Here is a 24,955-nt window from a genome sequence, read left to right as displayed (position 1 = left end):
GTGTACAACCCACAGCTTACAAACCACCATATGCGTTTTCTTCATCTCCAAACTCTGGACAGTTGTTCTCATTTTACAGGTGAGAAGACTGAGGATCGGGAAGGTGACGTGTTTTATTCAAGTTCACACAGTAGTAGATGCCTGAGCAGGGGTGTTAGTCTAATGACTCATTATCTTTCTGCACTAAAACAACCTTCTGGTTGAGTTGATTTGCTCATACTCTCTGTAGTTCGTAGCGCACTCTGCACAGAGAACTCACACAAACATATGGTCTTTTTTATGACTCAGGGAAGAGTGTCTTATCTTTTACTTATACATATATACTTGAAAGATCTCATTGAGGGCAGGAAAGGCCCCCGTATCCCCATCATCCTGCCCCTTTGACTTTCTAATGGTAAGTGAAAGCTCTCCTTTACTCGCATCAAATGATGTCAAGACCACAGTCTAAATCCAGCCACATGCAAAGGATGTTCTATCTGCTGCCTTAGAAAATCTGCTTTTGAAGACAGAGCCTCAGCAACTCATCTGTCCATTCATCTAACAGATATTTATTCAACAGCCACTGTGCTCAAAACACACAGCAGAGTCAATACACAAGTTCCGCGCTTGGCCTCAAGAGTCAGTCAGTCTGATGAAGAACGCAGTCATACATGGCTCTTAGCAAATGGTATTATTTGGGATCTGGAAAGCATAACCAAGGATACTGACAAAAAAACAATGGGGAAAGATGCCTTTACCAACAAACTCTACTGAATTCAAAAAAATTCAAGTGCAGCTGAGTTGTTTGTAAATTACTAAAGTCTATATCGTGAATCTTAGGAACCACTACATGATCAGTCAAATGGCAATGGAGGGACAGAGATATTAAATAAATCCTTTGTGGGGAGTTCATCAGTCTCTCGGATTCAGATACCGGTTTTCCCCTCTTTCGAGCTATAACATGAATGCACCAACTTTTCCATGGAAATAGAGTCTCTCAAGTTAAATCTTAAATACTCAAGTGGGTTTTCAAAGGGCTAACTAGGGCGCCTGGGTGGCTTGGTCGGTTAAGCGTCTGACTTCGGCTCAGGTCATGAACTCACGGTCCGTGAGTTCGAGCCCCGCGTCGGGCTCTGTGCTGACAGCTCACAGCCTGGAGCCTGTTTCAGATTCTGTGTCTCCCTCTCTCTCTGCTCCTCCCCTGTTCATGCCCTGTCTCTCTCTGTCTCAAAAATAAATAAACGTTAAAAAAATTTTTTTTTAATAAATAATAAAATAAATAAAAGGGCTAACTATCGAATTTGCAAGTTGAGACCTGTGAATGAAAGCAGATAACTTAATGAACCCATGAAAAAATTTAAAATTTCAACAAAAATTCCTGAGAAAACTTTTAATAGCACAAAATGAAAAGGGTTTGTAAATGCCCAGGGGTAAATTACAGAAGTCTGTAACATTTCCTTCAAGTTATGAAATATTTTAAGATACGTGCTTGCCTGCTAGGAATTTACCCAAGGGATACAGGAGTACTGATGCATAGGGGCCCTTGTACCCCAATGTTTATAGCAGCACTCTCAACAATAGCCAAATTATGGAAAGAGCCTAAATGTCCATCAACTGATGAATGGATAAAGAAATTGTGGTTTATGTACACAATGGAGTACTACGTGGCAATGAGGAAGAATGAAATATGGCCCTTTGTAGCAACATGAATGGAACTGGAGAGTGTTATGCTAAGTGAAATAAGCCATACAGAGAAAGACGGATACCATATGTTTTCACTCTTGTGTGGATCCTGAGAAACTTAACAGAAACCCATGGGGGAGGGGAAGGGAAAAAAAAAAGGAGGTTAGAGTGGGAGAGAGCCAAAGCATAAGAGACTCTTAAAAACTGAGAACAAACTGAGGGTTGATGGGGGGTGGGAGGGAGGGGGTGGTGGGTGATGGGTATTGAGGAGGGCACCTTTTGGGATGAGCACTGGGTGTTGTATGGAAACCAATTTGATGATAAACTTCATATATTGAAAAAAAAAGATACGTGCTTGTAATAGCTTCTTTATCAAGGCAAAATTTTTACTGCCCACACCTTCAGAATGAAAAGACACCCAAGTGTTTATCTGGACTCAGCCTCTCTTCTTCAATATGAAAAATTATACCATCGTGTAGAAACTAAAATTGTAATTTATGTCCTATTATAGTAGAAACTTTACTGTTGCTATATCTAGGAAATTCCTGATATGAGTAACCCCTCAAAAGAGTTATTACAGATGGAGGACATTTTTGAGACTATGTTATGCCAACATGTGGGGTTTTTTAATAGCTTTACTGGGGCATAATTGACATACAAACACTCCACGTCATTCAAATGATGAGTACCTGATAAGTTGGTCTGTCCCTGCTTTTATAATACTTGTGGCAATGCGTATTTTCCACATATTCTGTACTGCTTGGAGTCTTTCACATGCATGACTATATTCTTGCAAGGATGAACAAGACATTGTTTGCTTTAAGTCTATTTGTCCACATATGAATCCTATGCATCTCCTCAAATACACTAAACAAACAATTTACATATTCAGTGGATCCAAAGGCACAGTGCAAAGGTGGAAATTTATTGAGTGATTGGAGAAGCTTTACAAGTCAACACTTTGAATTGTTCAACATAATCTGACTGATGTTTCTCCAGAAAATGCAATGCTGGGTTCTAGGCATTTTCCATGATAAGTGATCATTTTGTGCAAAATAAATTTGCTTTCCTCATACTGGAAGCCTCTGAGGCTTGCCCACTGGTTTCGAATTATAGAAAAACCAGGAGGGGTGTCCAACTGACTTCAGCTCAGCTCATGATCTTATGGTTTGTGAGTTGGAGCCCTACATCAGGCCTGCTGCCGTCTGCCTGGAGCCTGCTCTGAATCCTCTGTCCTGCTTTCTCTCTGCACCTCTCCTGCTCACGCTTTCTCAGGAATAAGTAAACATTTTTTTTAAAAAAGAAAGAGAAAGAAAAACATGCAAAAATAGTGAATTTCAGCTTCTATCAACGTGTCAGAAAAAGCACTAAAAAAACAGAACAGAAAAGCACTCCTGATTCTCCACTTAACCGCTAAGAGAGTGAGCCTGTTTGTTTGGGAAACAAAGGGTAAATGGTTTAAAATCCATGGTCTCCGCGAAAGGGTAATTTGTGAGGACAGTTAAGGAGGCAGGGGATTCAGGTATTCTGCAGGGTTCTTAATACACTCCTCGCCAGACGCACTTCTCTACGCGGGACCAAGGTGAGCAGAAACACAGCTCATTGTCCATCCCTGCCGCACTCCCGGAGCCATTCCTGACTTTCTGTTTGGGTTCTTAGGAACACAGAAACAAAGAGACATTCCTTAACTTGCTTCCATAGCCCCTGCGAAGAGAAAAGTCTTCTTGCCAAAAATCTCCTGCAGGTAACTGAGAGGGCTTTGCCCTCCCTCCCCCTTTACGCCCCCACGCACCTCTGCACATGCCACACCAGCCCACCTACAAGGGCCCCCGGTAAGTCACCTGACGCACTTTTACTTCCACCCATGATTTCTGAATGGCAGACTGCTATCTCCCACAGAAGGCATCCGTGGAGAATCAGTTCTTGTGGATTTTCAGAATGAGATGTTTCCGTTGCGTAATTTCAAGCTTGGCCAGCTCTGAGCATCATTCTGTCAGGTGAATATGAGCTGGAGGAAGGAACACATGGGGACTCATTATAGGCTAAGGGAAGTGAAAAGGATTTTCTCTTTCAGAGTTTATCCAGCTGGATTTATAGTTGATCCAATAATTGCTTTAATAGCGGTGCACGATTCAGAGCACATCTGCAAACATCTCTGTACCTTTGATAGTTCCCTGGAACTCTGCACTTACAAGTCCCCCGGGGTATAATCACAAGGGCTCACGAGGTGGGCAGATGGGGGACGCTGGGGACTTTCGTGATCATGAGTGAGCCAGCAAAGTGTTGGCATCGCGGTGAATACTCGGTTGGTGGAATATTTGGTTTAAATGACATTAAACACCAGGTCGAAGGATGCGTTTTGCAGGGAGTGCGTTTTCAACGGTCCAGCCCGTTAATGTCCTTGGCCGCTATCTCCAGGGTGAACTGTCCTCTGACCAGCATTTCTGATGTCTTCTCTGGATTACTATTCCTACAGTGTTAGTGGGTACTTGTTATGGATGTGCTGGGTTGTGACCCTGCCCACCTCCAAATTCACAGGTTGAAGTTCTAACTCCAAGGACCTTGGTTGGAGGTAGGACCTTTAAAGAGGTGATGAAGGTAAACTCAGGTCATTACGGCGGACCCTGATCCCACCTGACCGTGGCCTTATAAGAAGAGGGGATGAACACACAGACACACACAGAGGGACGACCACGTGAGGACACAGGGAGAACGTGGCATCTGCACGCTGAGGAGAGAGGCCTCAGGAGGAACCAGCCTCAGCCCCACCTGGATCTCACACTCCCAGCCTCCAGGACCAGATTGTGGGAAATTTTTTATCTTTATTTATTTTTGAGAGAGAGCCAGAGCCAGAGCGTGAGCGGGGGAGGAGCAGAGAGAGAGGGAGACACAGAATCTGAAACAGGCTCCAGGCTGTGAGCTGTCAACATAGAGCCCAACACGGGGCTTGAACTCACCAGCCGTGAGATCGTGACCTGAGCCGAAGTAGGATGCTTAACCGACTGAGCCACCCTGGCACCCCTTCATGTTAACATTTCGAACAGCATTGTGTGCTGTGAATCCACAAGAAATAATTATCATATGCAATGTTTTCCCAACTTCTCTGGCCATAGATCCTTTTAACTCAGATAATTCTGAGAAACCTTCATTCTGATAAATATCCTTTTGGAAACATTGCCCTGCACCAAGGTCATCTAATTAATACAAATATCTATTTATCCCCAAATACCCTCTGTTTGCATAGCACATTTTTCTAGCATCCCATTTAGTTTTGCTGTGTGGAATTAACAACCAGGAAGAGTGCTCTGAAAAGAGGTCCTGTCCTGATTCTCTTCCTGGATACATCTTCCAACATAAATGAAAGAAACAAGTGCCTGTAAGCATACAATAATAGCAAAAGCAGCACCCCGTATCGGTATAGTGGTGGGAAGTTTACCATACTTTAATCAATATTCCTCGATCCCCAAAATTCTGTGGAAGAAGGCAGAACTTACTTACCTTCTTTCTTCTTTTTCTTTCTCTCTTTCTTTCCTTCTTTCCTTTTCTTTCTCTTTCTTTCTTTCTTTCTTTCTTTCTTTCTTTCTTTCTTTCTTTCTTTCTTTCTTTCTCTCTCTCTCTCTCTCCTTCCCTTCCCTTCCCTCTTCCTCCCTTCCTCCCTTCCCTTTTCTTTCTTTCAACAGAGAAAAAGACACAGAAAACATGCAACAATTTTACACAGCTTCTTTTGGTATTTAAGGCCATGACTTTGGAACCCATTCCAGGGACCTAGAATACTCTGCCTAGGAAAATCCATGAACCCATCCGAATCTCAATTTCTTCATCTGCTCGGTGAGAGAATATCCCGGACACAGTTTTGCCTCTCAGGGTCCAGTTGAGACTTAAGTGAGCTCATAAAAGTAAACAAATAACACAGAGCCTGGTGTCGCAAATATTCAGCAAGCACTAGGTGTTGGGTTTATCCAGTTTACGTTGGCCCAGGAAGGAGTGGTAGACATGGGTGGCAAATGGTGTCTTCTGATATTCCACCTCTTCCATCTCCTGTGTTTTTCCACTGCATGCAAATCACTTTTTCGAGACTGGCTGATACGAACTGATTGCCCAGGGCTTAATCAGGGATGAGCGAACTGATAAAACTATTTTTATCCTACAAAGAAAGATCAGCACAGCAGAATTCAAATCAGCAAAACTGTGCAATTCCCCCCACCACCTTCATGAGGAAACTTAGAACCTCAAAAACCTTTCCCCTGAAAGAGTGATGCCTGCCAGTTGTCCTGGAGACACCAGTGAAATGCATTAAAGGTGTCTCAGTGAAAATTACCCGATCAACACAGAAAGCACAGTTTATACTTAGCACGGTAGATTCCCCACATCTGCTTTGGGACCCTCAAAATCTAGCATTCAAATAAAGTGCGGTTCGTAAGTTTGTCTGATGGTTCGTTTGGGGCATGCATGTTGGGGTCTTGGGTAAGAGTTTCTTCTATCTTACATCTGTACTGCCTGGGTTCATTTTCGTGGCTCCATGGTCACTTTTCGTCTTCAATGATGCATGCCTGTACATTACAAATGTGCTCCTTCTTGCCAAATTTTAAACTTAAGATCTTTCATGATGTCAAGTCATGTTCCAGAGCAAATATATATTGACAGTAGCCACAAACCAACCGAGCAACTAAGAAACCACAACCTTATTCCAGAAGTTCAAGCCACAACCAACATTTCACATGTCAGGTTTTCTTTTTTTTTAATGTTTATTTATTTTTGAGAGACAGAGAGCATGAGCGGGAGAAGGGCAGAGAGAGAGAGACACACACACACACAGAATCCGAAGCAGGCTCCAGGCTCTGAGCTGTCAGCACAGAGCCAGATGTGGGGCTTGAACTCAGATCCAGTGAGATCATGACCTGAGCTGAAGTCAGACGCTTAACCAACTGAGCCACCTGGTGCCCCTCACACACCAGTGTAAGACAGAGGGCGTCGACCACCCAGGGCACAGCATGAAGTCGGTCTGCATGGGGTTTTGTTGTATTCTTCACTCAAACATTTTATTTTGAAATAATCATAAATTCACATGCAGTTACAAAAAAGAGTAGAGAGAGGTTTTGTGTGCGTTGCATCCATTTTTTCCCTAATGTAACTGCTACTCTTTTATTTTTCTTTTTTCCACGTTTATTGATTCATTTAAAGGTAGCAATGATGGGGTGCCTGGGTGGCTCAGTTGGTTAAGTGTCCAGCTCTTGTTTTTGGCTTAGGTCATGATCTCACGGTTCGCGAGTTCAAGCCCCGCATTGGGCTCTGTGGTGATGGTGCAGAGCCTGCTTGCGATAGTCTATCTCCCTCTCACTCTGTGCCTTCCCTTCCCACTCCCTCTCTCTCTCTTTCAGATAAATAAACTTGAAAAATAAAAAATAAAGATAGCAATGATGAGCACATTACACATTGTTAATAACAGTATTATAATGAAATTAGTAGTGCCATTGTGGAGCCCCTCAACTCTTGATGATGATGACGATGATGATGTATTTTGAGAGAGAGAGAGAGAGTGTGTGACCAGGGGAGGGACAGAGAGAGAGGGAGGCAGAGAATCCCAAACAGGCTCCCCAGGTTAGCATGCAGAGCTCAACGCGGGGCTCAGTCTCATGAACCATGAGACCATGACCTGAGCCGAAATCAAGAGTCAGACGCTTCACCGACCAAGCCACCCAGGCACCTCCCCCAAACTGTCGTAAAGTGTCAGTTTATTCCACAATGTGAAGGAGCAAATGAAAAACAAGATTTGGAAAGTAAATTTTATTTGACCTGACTTATAATGCCTAAGTTTGACAAAAAGTTACAAAATTTGTTAAAAATCTTAGAAGTGTTTTCAATTTTGATGGCTTTATTTCCTTGGTTTATTGCTTATTGCCTTTGCCTACAATATAAAGGGATGCTTTTTACTTTCTAGATAGTAGAGATTCTATGTCTAACCAGAATAATTTCCTGTACTTTATGTAGACTTTATTATATTCTTGACTATATAACAAAGAAAGAAAAAGACAGAGGTTTTCCTTTCCTCACTTTTAAATGAACTAAGATTCTTCATAATTGTGCTACCGTCCTTTTTATTATTGTAGAATGTTTCATTGATGCTGACCACTGTCTTTTAAAATGTGATTTATTGAGCATCTAAAGTTGGTTAGATGTTGATTTTAGAATTTGATGTCTTGTTTTTCTTAAAAACTGGGAGGTTCAACAATAGAGGACCTATACTTTTGCAGGCAGACGGGTCGTGGTTCTCTGTGATTCCCGATCCAATACACATGGAGATTTGTCAGATTTTCTGCAAAAGGTGTTCGTGTTTCTATGAGATCATTAGCCTCAGGCAGATTGCTCAGTGGAGGGGTCATGGACTCCCCAGCTCCTTGCTCCTGTTCTTTCCCTCCCCAAATTCTGGGACTGCACATCTCTGTGCTCGTCCCATTGACCTTTGCACACCCGGCATCGTCTTCATGTCTGTGGTACCCTCTGACTACAGCGGCATACAAGAATGAGACTCCAGGCTCCAGGTTACTTTGAGACAATTTAGAACAAAACTAATTTGGCCCTATGTCTGAGAAGTAGAAAGATCTGTCAAGCCTGTTGGAAGAGGCTTCTAGTCCTGGCAGAAGTACAAGCAGATCCTGAAGTCAAAAGTGGGAGATGGGGTGCCTGGGTGGCTCAGTAGGTTAAGCGTCTGACTTCGGCTCAGCTCATGATCTCACGGTTCGTGGGTTCGAGCCCCGCGTCAGGCTCTGTGCTGACAGCTCAGAGCCCGGAGCCTGCTTCTGATTCTGTGCCTCCCTCTCTCTCTGCTCCTCCCCCACTCATGCTCTGTCTCTGTGTCAAAAATAAATACACATTAAAAAAATTTCTTTTTCCAAACAAGTAGGAGAAAATGATGAAGGCATCACGGTTTATGCAATCAATCAGAAGCCAGTAGGAATAATCCTTAGGGATGAAGACAGAATGGCACAACAGAGAAAAAGTCCTGGTTTTGTGTCATCAACAAACATGAGAAAGTGAAGGAAGATCATTGAAGGTGTTTTGGAACTCCCAGTATATAGACCAGATCTATAGACCAAATCGGTGTGTGTGGGCGTCCATCTGGGCTCAGGTTGGTCTATGTTCTGTTCATTCCACAGGTTGTCGACTCTTCAGGACCTGCTCAGTAACACACACAGTGTTCCCGCAGCCAGTTTGCAGCTACACATACTGAGGCTATCTCTACAGATGTTCCCGAAAGGAGTCCAGACGGACGAGCGCTAACCTGCCTCAGTGGTAAGCAAACATGGATGAACTTAGCATGGCTTGGGTGTGGGCTAAGATAGAATATTTGTCATCATGAGGGACATGGCTGCCCGGGTGTCCTGTTTCAGGATCGACTCATGTTCTTTTCTGATGGAGATGACATTGGGCACAGCAAGCTTACGTTTCCCTGGGTCACTGTGCATTCATCAATCACATGTGTACAACCAGCCAACTCATTAAGAGCCTTCCCCAGTGTGTCCCTGTTTCAAATGGCTCAGGACACCCTTTTTCAGTCCCTAATGCTGGGGGAACTCATGCCCATCACCTGGAATCAGCAAAACTCTAGTTTATATATATGTCCGCATGTATCGGGGACACTTCCCTATTGTGTTTCCTTCCTTTGGCTATATCAGTATCCCATCTCAGGGAACTGCCTGCCTCACCTATGCTGGGCCCACTGTGCTATCTAGCAGGGACGCATTTGTGTGCGTGGGATTTTCTGGCACCACAGAGAAGTTCTTTGTGTAACGCAGTTAGACTGCTCTCATTCACGGTTACTCATAGTCTTGGTTTTGTGGGTGCTGCTGTTGGGGGGTGCATGCTGTCCAACCTATCCCTTCAGTGGTAAGGTGAGACTAAACACATTAATCTCCGTCTTACCATATTTAACCTCTTTTGAGGCTTTGCTCGGTGTTTTTAAGGGCTTACAGTATGTTCCTTGTGGGGCTCACTTTGGCAAAATGCTGAGGCTCTTGGAACTTTAAAGACATCATCTCTTGTTTCCGTTGACAGATAATCTTAGATCATGTAAGATTTAATTCAATTGGGCATGTGAAAAAAGTGATAATATTCTCAAAATAGAAACAGACTAAATATCAATCCTAAATAAAGAAGAAATGCGTAAAGTAAAATGTTTTCCCCGACATAGATGTTTATATTTGTAATTGAAAAATTAATCTGTCTTCAGATTACCCAAGGGAATTACAAGAAGCTTAGCTACTTTAAATAACAATAATTTTATAAAATGCTTTGAAGTAATTATAAATACATAGTAGTAATCAATCTTTCTAAACTTTTGTTAAGTTACTTGGATTCTAGCTCTTTAATTAATAGACTTGTTCTTCAAAGGTTGAAGATAGAGAAAGATGTAGCCCTACATTCATAATTACTTCCACTTATTTTCTTGTTTCTAATTTACTTTTATGTTATTGTTTATTTTTTCTCAATGTTTCTTTATTTTTGAGAGAGAGAGAGAGAGAGAGAGAATGCACAAGGGCGGGGGTGGGGGGATGTTGCAGAGAGAGGGAGACAATCCCAAGCAGAGCCCGATGCAGGGCTTGAACTCACAAACTTTGAGATCATGACCTGAGCCAAAATCAAGAGTCAGATGCTTAACCTGACTGAGCCACCCAGGTGTCCCGTTTCTAATTTACTTTTAGAACTCAACATTTTCTATTATGTAAGAAGTCTATTTTGGTCCATTCCTTTGTTTTTGTTTTTGTTTTTGTTTTGATCGTAGTGGCAGAAAACTTTTAAACTTTTAATTTACCTCCTTTTATAAATCTGGATTGGGGAGACTTACTATTGTGTATGTGTAATAATTATTTCTAGAAAGAACATAGATGACTTCTCTAGGTTCTTTTATTTAACACCAAGTAAATATCAAATAATAATAGCAAATCTAGTAATCGTAGGTAAATCCCATTCCTAAAATTTGATTACTTTGTGAATGTTTGAGAAAAATGAGTGATCATATTTTCAAGAATAATCCACTTATTATTATATTTGTGTATTAGTTTTTCAGTCAATTCACATTTCTTAATTACCATGTTTTCCTACAAAATATCTTAAACTGTCTTAATATAAAAATATATACAGAGGAAATTTTGAAGACCAATTGATCTCAGTGTAAAATATTATATGTACTTATTTATGTACTTTTGTTCTGTATATTTTCAAAAGGATCTGCAACTTTGGGCTTTCACTACATTGTGGTGGTTAGTTTCATCCCAGGGTAGATGTATTTTGGGAGGAGTCTACTTATGCAGAATTTACTCTGTTCTGCATTGCAGTTTAAAATCAAGTTGGGGTATATCTAATTCCACTGCACTGGAAATTTGTGTGCAAAAATTTGTATGCAATGTTTTTAGAGCCCAGTTGTGCATTTTCTTGAAATAATGTCCTTTGGCCCTGTCACTAAAACCTTTTTGCTTGCGTGACCTACATAACAAGGACCTGGGTCACTACCCACAGCTGGTTTTGGTCTCTCTTCTCTCTCTGTCTCTTTTTTTAATAGGACAAGGACCAGATAAGACCACGATTAATTCACTGTTCCCTTGACTAGTACAGCTTGTGCATATCTTAGATATCGTGCTTTAGAATTGTGAACGACCGCATTTCTGTACGGTTTGCAATAATTAGCAAGCTTACCAAACTCAGTCCGCATGTGGAGTCCCTGTAAGCATCATCCTGACAAGGGGGATTGTTTCTCTTGTACTGAACGCAAGCTAAGAGGCTCCCTGGTGATAGACGGTCAAACCTGACTTTACACGTAATGAAAAAAATACAGAGCCTAGGCTAAAGCAATGAGAAGCTGACTCATGAAAGGACATTGCAAAGCATGACGAGTGGTAGCATTTTAAATTTGGGGCTGAGTTAGCAAGACTGATGGCAGTCAATGCCGTATCTTTTTTTGCTTCAACATTTCACATCATGGCTCTGATGGTTTACCTGGAAATTATATTTTCTGGAGCGTCACAAAAGAAGATCCACACCCACACTGAAAGGATAGAAAGCATTTATGAAAGATGGTTGAGGAGTGTGTGTCACATGAAGTGAGCATAGGTTGGCAAAAGGGTAAAAACTATCGAAAGCTGCCAGCTTCTGTGAAGTATGACACGAGAGGCTCCCGTAGGTTTCTGACAGATTCCATAGTAATTCTATTTGTTGGTGTATTTATAAATGATCTATCCAGGCTTGTTTCGTTTTACCAGCTTCACGGTAATAGCAGCAGCAGCATATTCCTAAGGTGAAACGTGTTTACAAGGAGGTTATGCATCACGCATTTGGGGATATTACGTGGGATGCTTGTAGGACCCGTCAGAGCCAACCTTGGCTGCTGGGATTTTTGCGTCCTTGGGGGTCACCCCTTCACAGCTGAGGTTTTGCTACAAATATTAATGCTTCAACTGATTTCCCTTCTGCAGAAGGGCATGTCACAGTACATATCCTTGAAGTAGATTTAGAGAATAACAAATGTGCAGATGGGGGTCTAGCTCCCCAGTGAGGGTGGCTGTTGAAAGCGTGGTTCTGCCTAGACAGTCTTTGGGAAAGAATACCACTTATACTGAGCAATACAGAATGGGGGGAGACAAAACTTATATATCTTCCTTCTGTGGTGCTAAAGAAAGAGTACGTCTGTAGTGTGTGAGGTAGGGATTCACCGTGGCGAGGGTTGGAGCCACACAGAAATGGGGACCATGACCCCTAAGGCAGGCAAAGAATATATTTTAATTTCTGGGTGGATGAACATAGTTGCCCTGAGTATCTGAGTGCCATAAGACCCAGAAAATGACATACTCATTTTATTATAGCAGAATGATCATATCTGAGTCATGAACACTATATTCTTTTTGACAAGAAACAAAATAATGAGTCAAAACTCATATGATATTTGAGAGAATGAATCCTAGGCATGAGGGTGTCAACTCTGTAGAAATAAAGACACAGTTGATCACTGAATGTTTATGGAATTAAGCAATGAATGTCAGAGAATGGAAAAAGTTGCAAATAGATGGGTTAAATCTTTTTAATGTTTATTCAGTTTTGAGAGAGAGAGAGAGAGAGAGAGAGAGTGTGACTTGGGGGGGGGGAGGGCAGAGAGAGGAGACACAGAATCAGAAGCAGGCTCTAGGCTCTGAGCTGTCAGCACAGAGCCTGACATGGGGCTTGAACCCACAAACCATGAGATCATGACCTGAGCCAAAGTCGTCCACTTAACTGAATGAGCCACCCAGGCACCCCACAAATAGATGGGTTTAGAAGAAAGGGAATCATTCTGGGAGGTTATATGGTAGATGACTTTAGACAAGCATATCAGAGGGTGACAGTGGCCTCCAGCTGGTTGCCTAAGGAAAGTAAGTAAGAATCCATGCAAATGAAGACTTTCCACAGCAGGAGAAATGAATCTTCCCACCAGGATAAACAATCAATAGTTTGAAAAAGAATTCTATTGCATTCTCACGGTGAACTTGACGTTTGATGGCTAAATTTGCTGCTTATTTCCAAGTCCCTCAAAACAGTTGCCAGACATGAGGTTTGTAAGATGAATCCCGTATTGTAGAAACATGCATAAAAGAATAAAATAGATACACAAGAAGATTTGCTGTGTCTGAGCGGTCAGCACCCACATCATGTGCCCAGGATAGTGAGATGGAGTTTTACATGCAGACAGACAGGATCGTATCCCTCCCATCTAGCAAGGCGGGGAAAACAACATGAGGGTCAACAGCTACTAAGAGTGGAAATTCACTTTTGTTGGTGTAATCCAGTTTTCTTGATTCGGTATGTTTCGCCCATCCTTTGCAACTCTCCCATTCAGTGATAATGAAGGGCCATATGAATGCTATGATTATACTAAGAGCTCAGAAGGGGAGGAATTAATGGGAGCTGTTCTACTTCAAGATGATTTCCATAGTCAGTGGGTTTGTGGCTGAACCCCAAAGCTGTGTAGCACCTGGGTGGACACAATGAAAACAGACAGGTGGTTCTGTAGGTGAGCATATTAGCAGAGATTTAGGGAATCACTGTTTATTCATGAGACCATAAGACAGCCTCAGTTTAACCCAGAGTGTTCATTGAGAGGCAAGACCTACAGATGCATGTGTGTAAGCAAGACTTAATATGGCCTCGAGGGACACACCCACAGGTTACTTTTTGATATGTGGCAACAGCAAGGAGGTGATACAGCATATAGAGCAATTGAAAAACATTTTACTCCTGTGGTATGGCAGAAAAGAGGAAAATATGGAAATGCTATTTTCTACATAATTTTGAGATTGTCCAGTAGCTTTAAGGCTGCCATCATACTAGTCCTAATTAGGAGAGATAAATGGGGAACGGGATGCGGTGGGATTCCTTACATAGACACAGAGAGAAATTGAGAGATGTTACGTCGAAGGGAGAGGAGTGCTTTTGGGAGAGGGTTTAGTAGAACCACGATACTTGATGCCCGAGCGCATCAGCTGAACTTGTACGGGTTCGGAAAAACATTACAGGAAAAGCCACTGAGAACACAAATGGGGGATGTTTCTGCCCCCAGAAACCACAAGCACGTGATAGGAAGACAGAAGAGGTTTGACCAAGGGGAGCCAACAGAATCACAAAGACAAGCTGTGCATTGGTGTGAGGGGCCGTCTCCTTGTGGAAATGGTGTTATAATGAGGGAAAACACACACACACATACACATACACACATGATCAAACGGGACAAGATGAACCTCATGTGGTCCAGGCAGCTCTGGCCTGGGGCGGGGGGGTGGGGGGCGGCCCAGAGAGCATGTGGGTGGAAAGTGGGATTTCTTGAACCGTGGGTATTTAGCCACGTTTTGGCTTTGACAAATCTACATGTCGCGTCTGCCATGGCCAAATGTATACACACAGGAATTTGGAGAATCCGTCTGTTGCGCAATCTGTACCCTTCTCAACAGACCCGAGACTGAGTTTCCATGGTAGTATGTCACTTACTAACGTGATTCCTCAAGGCTGAGCTCATGGGTTCCTGCTTAGGCTGCCCCAGGGTGTCCCCATCTCGACACTAGTGACACGTGGGGTCCTAACTTTGCTGGGCGCCCGTTCTGGACGCTCTGGGATGTCTCCCAGCACCCCTGGTCTCTACCCACCAGAATTCAGGAGCAAGCTTCTGAGTCAGGACAGTGAAAACTGTCCCCAGACACTGTCAACTTCCCCTCAGCGCAGAGAGACCCCTCATGTTCCTGTGAATGAATGAACGTGTGAATGAATGAAAGAATCGGCTATTTCCGGAATAATGATGGCTCTGAGTCTGAAATGCTGGGCTCCACATCCCCCATGCCCCTAGGGACACAGAGATGCTTTGGAAAAAGCCTGGGCACGGAAATTTCCTACTCAGTAGCCTTGGTTATGCACAAAACGGCCTACCCCCTCCTCCAGTGCTTTGGGAGGTAAACCTGTCCAAGACAAAGGATGTGTCTACACCGCAACTCATTTTCCTCGGAAGGGACTTGTTGGAAAACAGTGTTACCTCTCTGAAATGACTGCTTTCTCCATCCCGTGAGACTTCCCGAGAGTCCTTTCCAAGGTGGGCTCCGGGACGCCTGGTAGTTTGGAGGTGCTCTCCCTGGTGCACGGGTGCACCCGGAGCAGGCCCCGAGCCGTGGGCAAGCCGGGCTGAATGACCTCATTGATGTGCAGTGATTATAGCCAGGGCGCTCTGAGCCTGGCAGAACCTTCAAAGGATTCCACGGGGGGCATTCCTTTGCCGGGGCAGAGCCAGGAGGTAAGAGACACAAAGCCGAGGACCCTCCTGCTTAATAGGAGGCCTGCAAAGCTGCGTGCTCTCCTGCCCCCCACCCCCCCATAAAATGAAACTATTCAGCTTCCTTCAGATGCCAGACAGCACAACAAATCACTTTGAAGTCGAGGCCACTCAGCTCCTGAGAATGCCCTTCTGGGTCTTCTCATCAGTCGGAGACGCTCTGCAATTAGGGTGTTTACCCAAGCGCTGCATAAACCACCGGGTGGCATCAGAAGGGATGCAGTAAGCAACGATTATGCACCGACTGTCTGCTCCGTGCTGATGGGGTTATGGAAATGCTCCCGGAGTTTGGGTCATTCGCCTCGCCCGGTCAATGAATGGGACTCCAAGGGCTCTGATTGACGTCTGGATGCGGAATCCCTTTCACTTTGGGAGATAATGGGCTGTGGGGTCATCCATCATTCTCTTGGAAAGAACACGGTGGGGGGTGGGGGAGTCATGCCAAAGCCCTTCATCCTCTGGGCGCCATGGCGGTTGGTGACATTTTGTGGAAGACCATCGAGGTGGGTGCCCTCCACACGTCTCCCTGCTCTGAAGCTGGATGAAAACGTCTCGTCCCCCAAATACCACTGGCTGACCTTGCTTCTGTGATTCTCTGAATCCCTCAACTCTCAGGAGGCTTCACTGAGATGGGTGATGCTCCCATCTCCGATTATGGCTCAGGGCTCCTACCCTCCGCTGTGCCCTGTCACCCCCTCTTTCTTTCCAAAGTCACTTTTATTCCATCAGGCATCCTGTACTTGAGCCTGGGTGAAGGCATCCCCACCAACACAGACACATCAGCATTTTGAGGCCTTGGTAGAGAGAACTGCAAACCTCACGTTCCCAACAGATGATTCTTGTCCCGCCGGCTGGGCAGGATCCCCAAGGCCAGCACAGTACATCACACCAGTGTGGTATCTGGATACCGGCAGGTGTTCAGGGGGCAACCGGCAGCCTCAGATCTTAGGAAGGCAGCCACAGAACCCCACGGGGCATTGGGGTGCATGTGCTGTGGGGCTTGAGATCAGTGACTTGAATCTACCCAATGCGGCTGTAGACTTGCAATCCTACTACTCCAAACTGCTACCTCCTTCTCCCCCAAAATGACTTCTCTACTCCTTTGAGGCTGCTATTCCATGGGGACTGCACACAATGTATTCCGTGGACTTTGGAGAAAGGTAAGACAAAGTATCACTTGCAGAGGCCCCACGGATTGAGATTGAAGCAGTCTGAGAGCATGGAGTACCTTTTATATGCATTCTTCCAGTTGACATGCATTCTTCCATGGAAACTGCCGGGGGAGAGGGCTGCCCTACAGAGCCTTGCCCAAGGCAAATCACCTGGCTTTGGCAGACTTTGACATCTGTGGTGTTAGCATAGAAGATAGTTATTTGCAAATTTTTGTGCTTTTTTTTTTTTAAGAGCAGGACAGGTGTAAAAATCAACAACCTGTTAGATTGATAACTGCTTCTCAAGGAGAGACCAGTTGACAGATCAATATCTCCACGAGATCATTTCTTAAATGTCAGATGACCAGCTGATTTTCCTGAACTTATTTTTTTTTTTTACAGTCAGATTTCTTGAAACATTTTTCTGCTCTTCCGTTTTAAGAAAAACCTGAACTTAGGGTAGCGTTTATGGAAACCACCTCTGGAGTGTCTGTAAATGCCTGCACGTCACAAGAGCTGGGGACAGAGTGCACCAAGACCACACCACCCTCTGCTTTCTTAGCAGCCTGGGAGCTACTGAAGTTTAGTCGTGGCAAGCCAGTTTTTTTTTCTCCAGAAAGCCCAGAGTAATTAAGGGGAGAGAGCCTGTTTTGTCAACTGGTGCCCAGGAAAAGATCAAATAAGGAAAGGTCACGGTGAGGAGGAGGGGTGCGTGGTTGGTTCATTTTTAACAAGCACTGTGCCTTCCGTGTTGTAGCTATTTTCGGACACTGCATCATCTGTCAGAAGTTAATCAGATTGAGGGTGATTTAAACAAAGCAGAAAGTGGCGCCAAAAAGAATGTTGCTTTTGTTCTTGGGGAGACTAGTTCCAAGATCACGGAAAGATGGGGTGTAAGAGGCACAGGAAGAAACACAACTCAGCTTATTTTACATTGGATCTCATCTCTGGGTATTTGGAAAGATGCCTCTGTGTGTGTGTGTGTGTCTGTGTGTGTATGTATAAATTAAATATATGTAAAATAAATTATATAAATTTAGGGGCACCTGGGTGGCTCGGTCAAATGTCTGACTTCAGCTCAGGTCATGATCCCACGGTTCATGGATTCGAGCTCCACGTCGGGCTGTGTGCTTGCAGCTCAGAGCCTGGAGCCTGCTTCAGATTCTGTGTCTCCCTCTCTCTCTCTGCCCCTCCCCTGCTCACTCTCTCTGTCACAAAATGAATAATACATTGAAAATTAAAAAATAAAAATAAATTTAAAAATAAAAATAAATTATATAATTTATATGCATATATGTAAGTAACCATATAAAATATAATATATACTAAACAAATATATAAATATAGTATATAATTAATACATATATAATGTATAAATTTTATAAAGATATATTATACATAATTTACAAAATATATAAGTTATAATTTTACATACAATATATAACATACATAATATACATAATTATATAATAAAAATTATATATATAAGTAAATATAGAAACATGAAATATAATAAATATAATATAACATGATATATTAATATAATATAATTATATATGTTATATTACATTTTTTTACATATAGTATGTAATTAACTATATTACATATATATTACATATATTATATATTATATAACATATATTATATTAATTATATATAATTATATATATAATAAATTATATATATATTATATTATATTATATATTTATATATATATAAATAATTTATAATTTATATAAATAAATTATATATATATTTATATTATTTATATATATATTTATATATATGATATTCTATATTATTATATTATATTTATAAATATATAAATAATTTATATAAATAATTTATTATTTATATAAATAAATTATATATATAATTATATATAATTAATATAATATATGTAATATACTAATATAATTAATATATAATATATAACATATATATAATAAAAATATAATATATACGTATTCTATTCTATTCTATTCTATTCTATTCTATTCTGTTTTCATGTTTCTGCTCCAGTACCCTTTCTGCTTTCAATAGGCATTTCTTTGGAAGCTAGAATGTAAGGGAAATGCGAATGACTAACTGCTATACCCCAACTATGCCTGGGGGTGCTCAAAAAGGAAATAGAGTAACCTTTGTGTTCAGTTACAAGCATTACCCTCTCTTTGGCCACCGTTTCCGTCCTCTGAAAAGCCTAATCAGCCATCACAGAAGATGTGAAGCGTCAAAAATAAAGTAGGCAGATGAACCGAGGATATGCCCACATTGCATGCTGGGCAGCGATCTGACAGATTGTACCAGCATCAGGACCGGGGGCTACAAATAAAATCTGATACACGTTGCTGTGTGTAGCACGTAACACATATGTGTGGTTTCTCTGAAACAAAGAACTTTATGTCATTAAAAAGATGGAATAGGGCAGCCTAGGTGGCCCAGTCGGTTAAGCATCTGATTTCGGCTCAGGTCATGATCTCACGATCCGTGAGTTGGAGCCCCGCGTCGGGCTCTGTGCTGACAGCTCAGAGCCTGGAACCTCCTTCGGATTCTGTGTCTCCCTCTCTCTGCCCCTTCCCTGCTGGTGCTCTGTCTCTCTCTCTCTCTCTCTCTGAAAAATAAACATTAAAAAAAAAAAAAAAAAGAATGTCAAGAGACATGAAAAATGTGGTTTGTGAATCCTGACTGGATTCTTCGGAGCAGGGGAAGGGCAGAAGGAGAGAGGAGGAAGACGACCGTGGGAGTCACAATTTTCGGATGAAACAGGTATTATTGGATGACCATGAATAGCACACGATGTGATTGACTTTTTAACAGTTTTCATAAGTGGAAAAATACTGACACAGGAGCAAGTCCTGATTTCAAGGAGAAGTACAGCGTAAGAGCAGGAGGCTCGCAGCAGAAATGCCCCAGTGCTAAACCAAAGTCCTGTCTTCTTGCCTGCATCCCCGGTGGATGGTTAGCGAGGTTCCACACTGAGCCAGGACCTGTGAGGAGTCCGAGGGTAAGCCGATCCCTGTCTGGGAGGGATCCACGGAGCCAGTGGGTCTGCCGCACGCCTGGGGGACAAGCATAGAAGGCTGAGAGCAGCCCAGTCGGGGACACTGTAAATAGATAGAGGCAGGCACAGGGCTCACACAGAGACAGACTGACCCATTGGTGGGATGCTGCGTAGCTTGCTTTTGCTGTGTTGCAGCCGGTACCCAGGGAAGGGAGGCACTGAGTCCCATCAGTCCCTGATTGTTACGGGACCACGAATTCAGCAACTCCCTTCCCGTTGCCTCAGTGCCCCACCCCAACGGGGCATCCTGATCCCCAGCACGGTATGGGTTTCCCAAGCTCTGCCAGAGAAGGGCAATGCCACAGAGTGTAGGCTCTGTTGCAACGCAGGCCAGGGGCACCCAAGGAACCCCTGCCCTTTGTGAGCTGTGCCATTAACGGTCGGGAGGCCCTGTCTCAGTATCCGCATGCCAGGCTGACTCACAAGGGCCATTTCGAGCAACCATAGGACGAGTGAAATGCCTGTGTTCCACGCACTGGGTGTCGTCCCTGACGGAGCCTCTGAAAGTGGGAAAGGCTCTGCACCCCGAAATCATCACCAGGGCGTTGATCTAGTCCCCTACCCCATGACTCAGATGCGCTCAACAAACAGGCACCGAGTAACGTTCAGCCCTGGAAGGCCCCGCAGAAGAGGGGGGGGGGGTGCCAGAAACCTGAGCCAGCAGAGCCTGCCGTGTGGTGGCTTCCCATGTGGAGGGGCGGATGAGCCCAACACACACAGAAAGGCTCAAGAACAACGGGTGTGAACACACATCCTGGACGGGGCTTGCGGATAAAAAGGGCTGAGCCACTCTGTCGAACAGCGTTTATGAAGACTTTGATGGATGACACAGGTTTCCTGCTTTGAAGGGCAGATTTTCGTGCAGGGTGGGGAGTCCGTCGTCTGTGGGAAGGAGGGGCTTGGCTGTTCCTGAGACAGGGGGCAAAATAAGGGGGAGGTAACACAGGCACGGCAAGTGGGACTCTGGGGAAAGGGCTGTGAGTCCTCGGCAGGCGGCGATGTGGGAGAACCAAGGGCACCAAGGACAGGAGTCTCATTGGGAGGAAAGGACACCATCAGTCAGGCACACAGCATATTCAACCTTCCTCTGCCCTTGGCCTAGGCAGACCCTCGACAGATTGTAGGAGTCCCAGCCACACAGCGGAGGGCCTTGTGTTTTACTGGGACCACCAATTCAAATGCTAATCTCATGCACAGAGATGCTCACAGATACACCCAGAAATAACATTTAGCCAGCGACCTGGGCATCCAGGACCCCTCAGGTGGACACAGGAAATTAGCCATCAACCTGCCTCCGTGCGTTCTGACCGTGCCGCCTAGCTGAGCTACAACTGCGTTTCCTTTTATTATCATTTCTTTTAATTTGTTTAAAGTTTATTTATTGAGAGAGAGAGAGAGGGAGGGAGAGAAAGAGAATCCCAGGCAGGCCCTGCACTGTCCCCGCAGAGCTCGACGCGGGGATCGAGCTCATGAACCGTGAGATGGTGACCTGAGCCGAAATCAGGAGTCGGACGGCTGAGTCACCCAGGTGCCCCCAAGGACTGCATTCTCTAACATCCCCTTCTGTGAATGTTGGCAGACCCCCGCAAGTACGTGAATGTGCCTTTTTCCCTGCCCTAAAGTCCTCACAACACTCCACTGAGTTTAACCTCGGTGATGTTTTTATCACCGTGGTCGTTTCTTTCCTGTTCTCTCCTTTGCAAATGGAGAAACTCCTAGGAGCACCAGAGGGAAGGGACACAAGCAGAATTTGGTCTTATACTGACCCTTTCTCCTTGCTGTGTACATCACACTTACATCATACAGCTCCTGAGAGCCTTTTAAAAATCACGGCTCTGCATTTACAACACAGTGCTAAGGACACAGTTTGCCCCGCATACACAGTTGCTATGGCAACAGTTAACGCTTCTGATCAACATGCTGTTAACCTGTAGAAGACCAATTGTTTGAAAGTGAATGAAGAGGGGCGCCTGGGTGGCGCAGTCGGTTAAGCGTCCGACTTCAGCCAGGTCATGATCTCGCGGTCCGTGAGTTCGAGCCCCGCGTCAGGCTCTGGGCTGATGGCTCGGAGCCTGGAGCCTGTTTCCGATTCTGTGTCTCCCTCTCTCTCTGCCCCTCCCCCGTTCGTGCTCTGTCTCTCTCTGTCCCAAAAATAAATAAAAAACGTTGAAAAAAATTTATAAAAAAAAAAAAAAAAAAAAAAAGAAAGTGAATGAAGAAGAAGTTCCTGGATTCTGAAAGTTCATGCAGGCTATGCTCATACAGACCTCATTCCAGACTGGCCCCAGGCATGGTCTAGAAGCCATCTATGGAAATTGCCAAAAAGTGTGCTTTTTGTTGACACGGACTTCTTGCTGCTTAAATCCTTTCGTGATCGTGCGTATGCGTGTGTGCACGCACTTCTGGGGGTTGGCGTGCCAAGAGAGACAAGAGGCTAATCAACGGATACATGTGACTGTTTCACAATCGCATCTCCTGAGATGCAGGGACATTTCTCAACCACCACCCGAGCAACACATCCATACAACTTTTGAGAGTGCGTCTGAGTCATTAGAAACTGTCCTGCCATTACCCACTACCCTCTTTGGGAAGTTATGAGGCTGATTCCTTAATAAGAACAGTGTAAATAGCATTAGTGGATGGATGGAACTTAGTTGTTTTCTTCCAAAGACTAACTCCTGTGTAACTAAACCACTTTACGAGTAACTATTTAAGAGCGAAATTAACCACCGGAGCAGAACAAAAATGAAATTCTTCAAGGCACAAAATGTATTTTTATAGACTTTAGGGCGGGGAAAAAGGCACATTCACGTACTTGCGGGCTTCTTTTGCAATCGTCCAATGGTATTGGCCTTACTTGTATAAATGCTCAAACTCCTTTCGAAATGATTTTTGACCTGGGTACAATATCCATTCCCTCCCTGGGGTTTTTCTCATAAAATCCTTTGAGGCCCGTTTTGAAATAAATATCTATGTATAAAACCAAAATGGTACAGCAAGCTTCTCCAGATTTCTTCATAAAGGGCCAGACAGTAAATATTTTGGTTTTCAAGTTTACAGACCAGGGAGTAATGCTGTACAACCATTTAAAATTTAACCATTTGGAAACGTAAAAGCCATTTTTAATGCAGCAGCTATCAACAAACAAACATAAGCAGCCGCTCAGATCTGGCCCAGCTCTGATCTAAAGTATCAAAAATGGTCTAAATTAGCTTCTAAGTGCAGAAATGTTAATAGTAATAAAAGTATTAATACAGTCACTCACATTTATAGGTAAAAGCCTACAGAATGATTTCACACATTATCCCTTGTTTGACTTTTATATAGTTCTTACTTCCCTACCATCATTTCAAGTGATATTCCCATTGGGAGTTTTGACGGAATGAGTTGATTTAAGGCAGTGAAGACAGAAATGTCCATAAAAGGGACATGATTTGTGGCATCAGCCAGCACGTGAATGATGGCCAAGCAGGTCTGTATGCTGTTTTATTGACACCGTCCTCAACAAGACAGGATTTAGAGAAAAACAATACGCGAGGCACAATACCACTTAATCCTCGGAAGGATTTTCACGGATAAAGCATGAGGGGCCGTGTTTCCAGAAAGAACTTTGCACTTTTACCACTTTTTTTTTTTTTTTTACCATGGGTGGCCTCCTACTGAGTAGACTGTTTCACCTGTTGCTGAAGCAATAAACTTGCCAGAGTAGATATGTCCGTGTATTTTTTGGAAGCCCAAATGAAAGTAACCCCGACTCGCTTTTGCAGAAAGCATCCTATGTCTGACACCATACCATTGCCAAGTTAAATATTGAGTGTCAAAGAAAGAAAAAGTACCCTGGAAAATGCTGGTCCTGCTCAACCACGTAACTAATGTTATTGAGACAAAGAATGGCACTGATGTCCAACGTCATCCCAACAATGTGCACGAGAAAGGAAATCAGCAAAGATCATGGCAGAAGATTTGTGACTTGCTTCTTGACAATAATGTGAACTCTAACCCTGGGGTCAGGAGGCCCAGCTTTTCTGGATTTGTCACTGACCAGTGATCATCCTATGGTTATTAAGCTGCTTACCTTCTTTCCACCACCACCTCCTTCCACAGGAGTTTGACATTGAACTCAAGAATTCTAACCTTCCAGCCAGCTATCAACACTTCTAGAAGGCCTACCTTTTCCCAACGCATATCTTAGCTCAAAAGCTACTTGATTCTTATTACCTGGTCTTTGTTTCTTGGAATAGCATCATGGTAACCATTTCACACACACAAAAAAAGTATCTTGAAAAGAAATGATAACTAAGGATGTCCTAGAGATGCTAACTAAAGCTACAATAGCAATCATATTACGATACATAAATATATCAGAACAACATTACTCACCCTAAATGTACACAACACTCTATGTCAAATATATTTAAATTTTTAAAACCTCAGGGGTTTTTACAAACCCTGATCCTGGGTGGCTCAGTCGGTTCAGTATCCAACTTCAGCTAAGGTCATGCTCTTACGGTTTGTGAGTTATGGCCCCGCATCAGGCTCCCGCATCAGCTGGGAGCCTGGAGCCTGCTTTGGTTTCTGTGCCTCCATGTTTCTCTGCCCCTCCCCCCTCTAAAACGAATACACATTTTTAAAATGTTAAAAAAAAGAACTCAGAAAATATGTTGGCATGCCTATGTTTTTTCTTGTGACCCGCATCAACCTAGAGCAGTATAAGCCATAAGGATGACGGGCTGGCCAATGGAAATCAGTACTTCAACCTTTATCATTTCTTCCTTTGCTCACATATGCTCTCTTTGTACCATGAGCACGCATTTACTAGTTTTAAAACAAAGAGAGTTTTAAAAATTAATGGTGAAACACACACAACATAAAATGTACCCTCTTAACTATTTTTAAGTGAGTAGGTCAGGGACACTGGGTACATTCACATGGCCAGGCAATCATCGCACCATCCATGCCCAGAACTCTCTAGATGTTGCTAAACAGAACCTCTTTACCCATTGAACACTGCCCTCTCATATGCCCTCTTACCAGCCCCTGGCCACCACTGTTCTACTTATTGTCTCTGTGAATCTGATGATCTTGAGGACTTCATAGAAGTGGAATCATACAGATGGGTCATTTTGTGATTGTCTTACTACACTCTAACATAATATCCTCAAGATTAGCAAAGGGAGTTTTAAAAGCTTGTTTCACAAGGCATAGAATTAATTGTAGAATACAATACCCCCAATTTAAGAACCTTTA

At 43.4% G+C, this 24,955-nt stretch overlaps 1 protein-coding gene across 1 annotated transcript in view; it reads left to right on the top strand.

Moving 5' to 3' along the window:
* PUDP (pseudouridine 5'-phosphatase) overlaps positions 1 to 24,955 on the top strand; it is a 665,979-nt gene that overhangs the window by 572,212 nt on the left and 68,812 nt on the right. Inside the window, exon 8 of the transcript XR_009257299.1 lies at positions 8,817 to 8,952. The gene's annotated coding sequence lies outside the window, so the exon portion shown is untranslated. The remainder of the gene's footprint in view (positions 1 to 8,816; positions 8,953 to 24,955) is intronic.

Source organism: Neofelis nebulosa, chromosome X (assembly GCF_028018385.1).
Source record: "Neofelis nebulosa isolate mNeoNeb1 chromosome X, mNeoNeb1.pri, whole genome shotgun sequence".
Lineage (NCBI taxonomy): Eukaryota > Metazoa > Chordata > Mammalia > Carnivora > Felidae > Neofelis > Neofelis nebulosa.
Note: the sequence above shows the minus strand (reverse complement) of the source record. Positions and strands in the feature narration are given on the sequence as shown.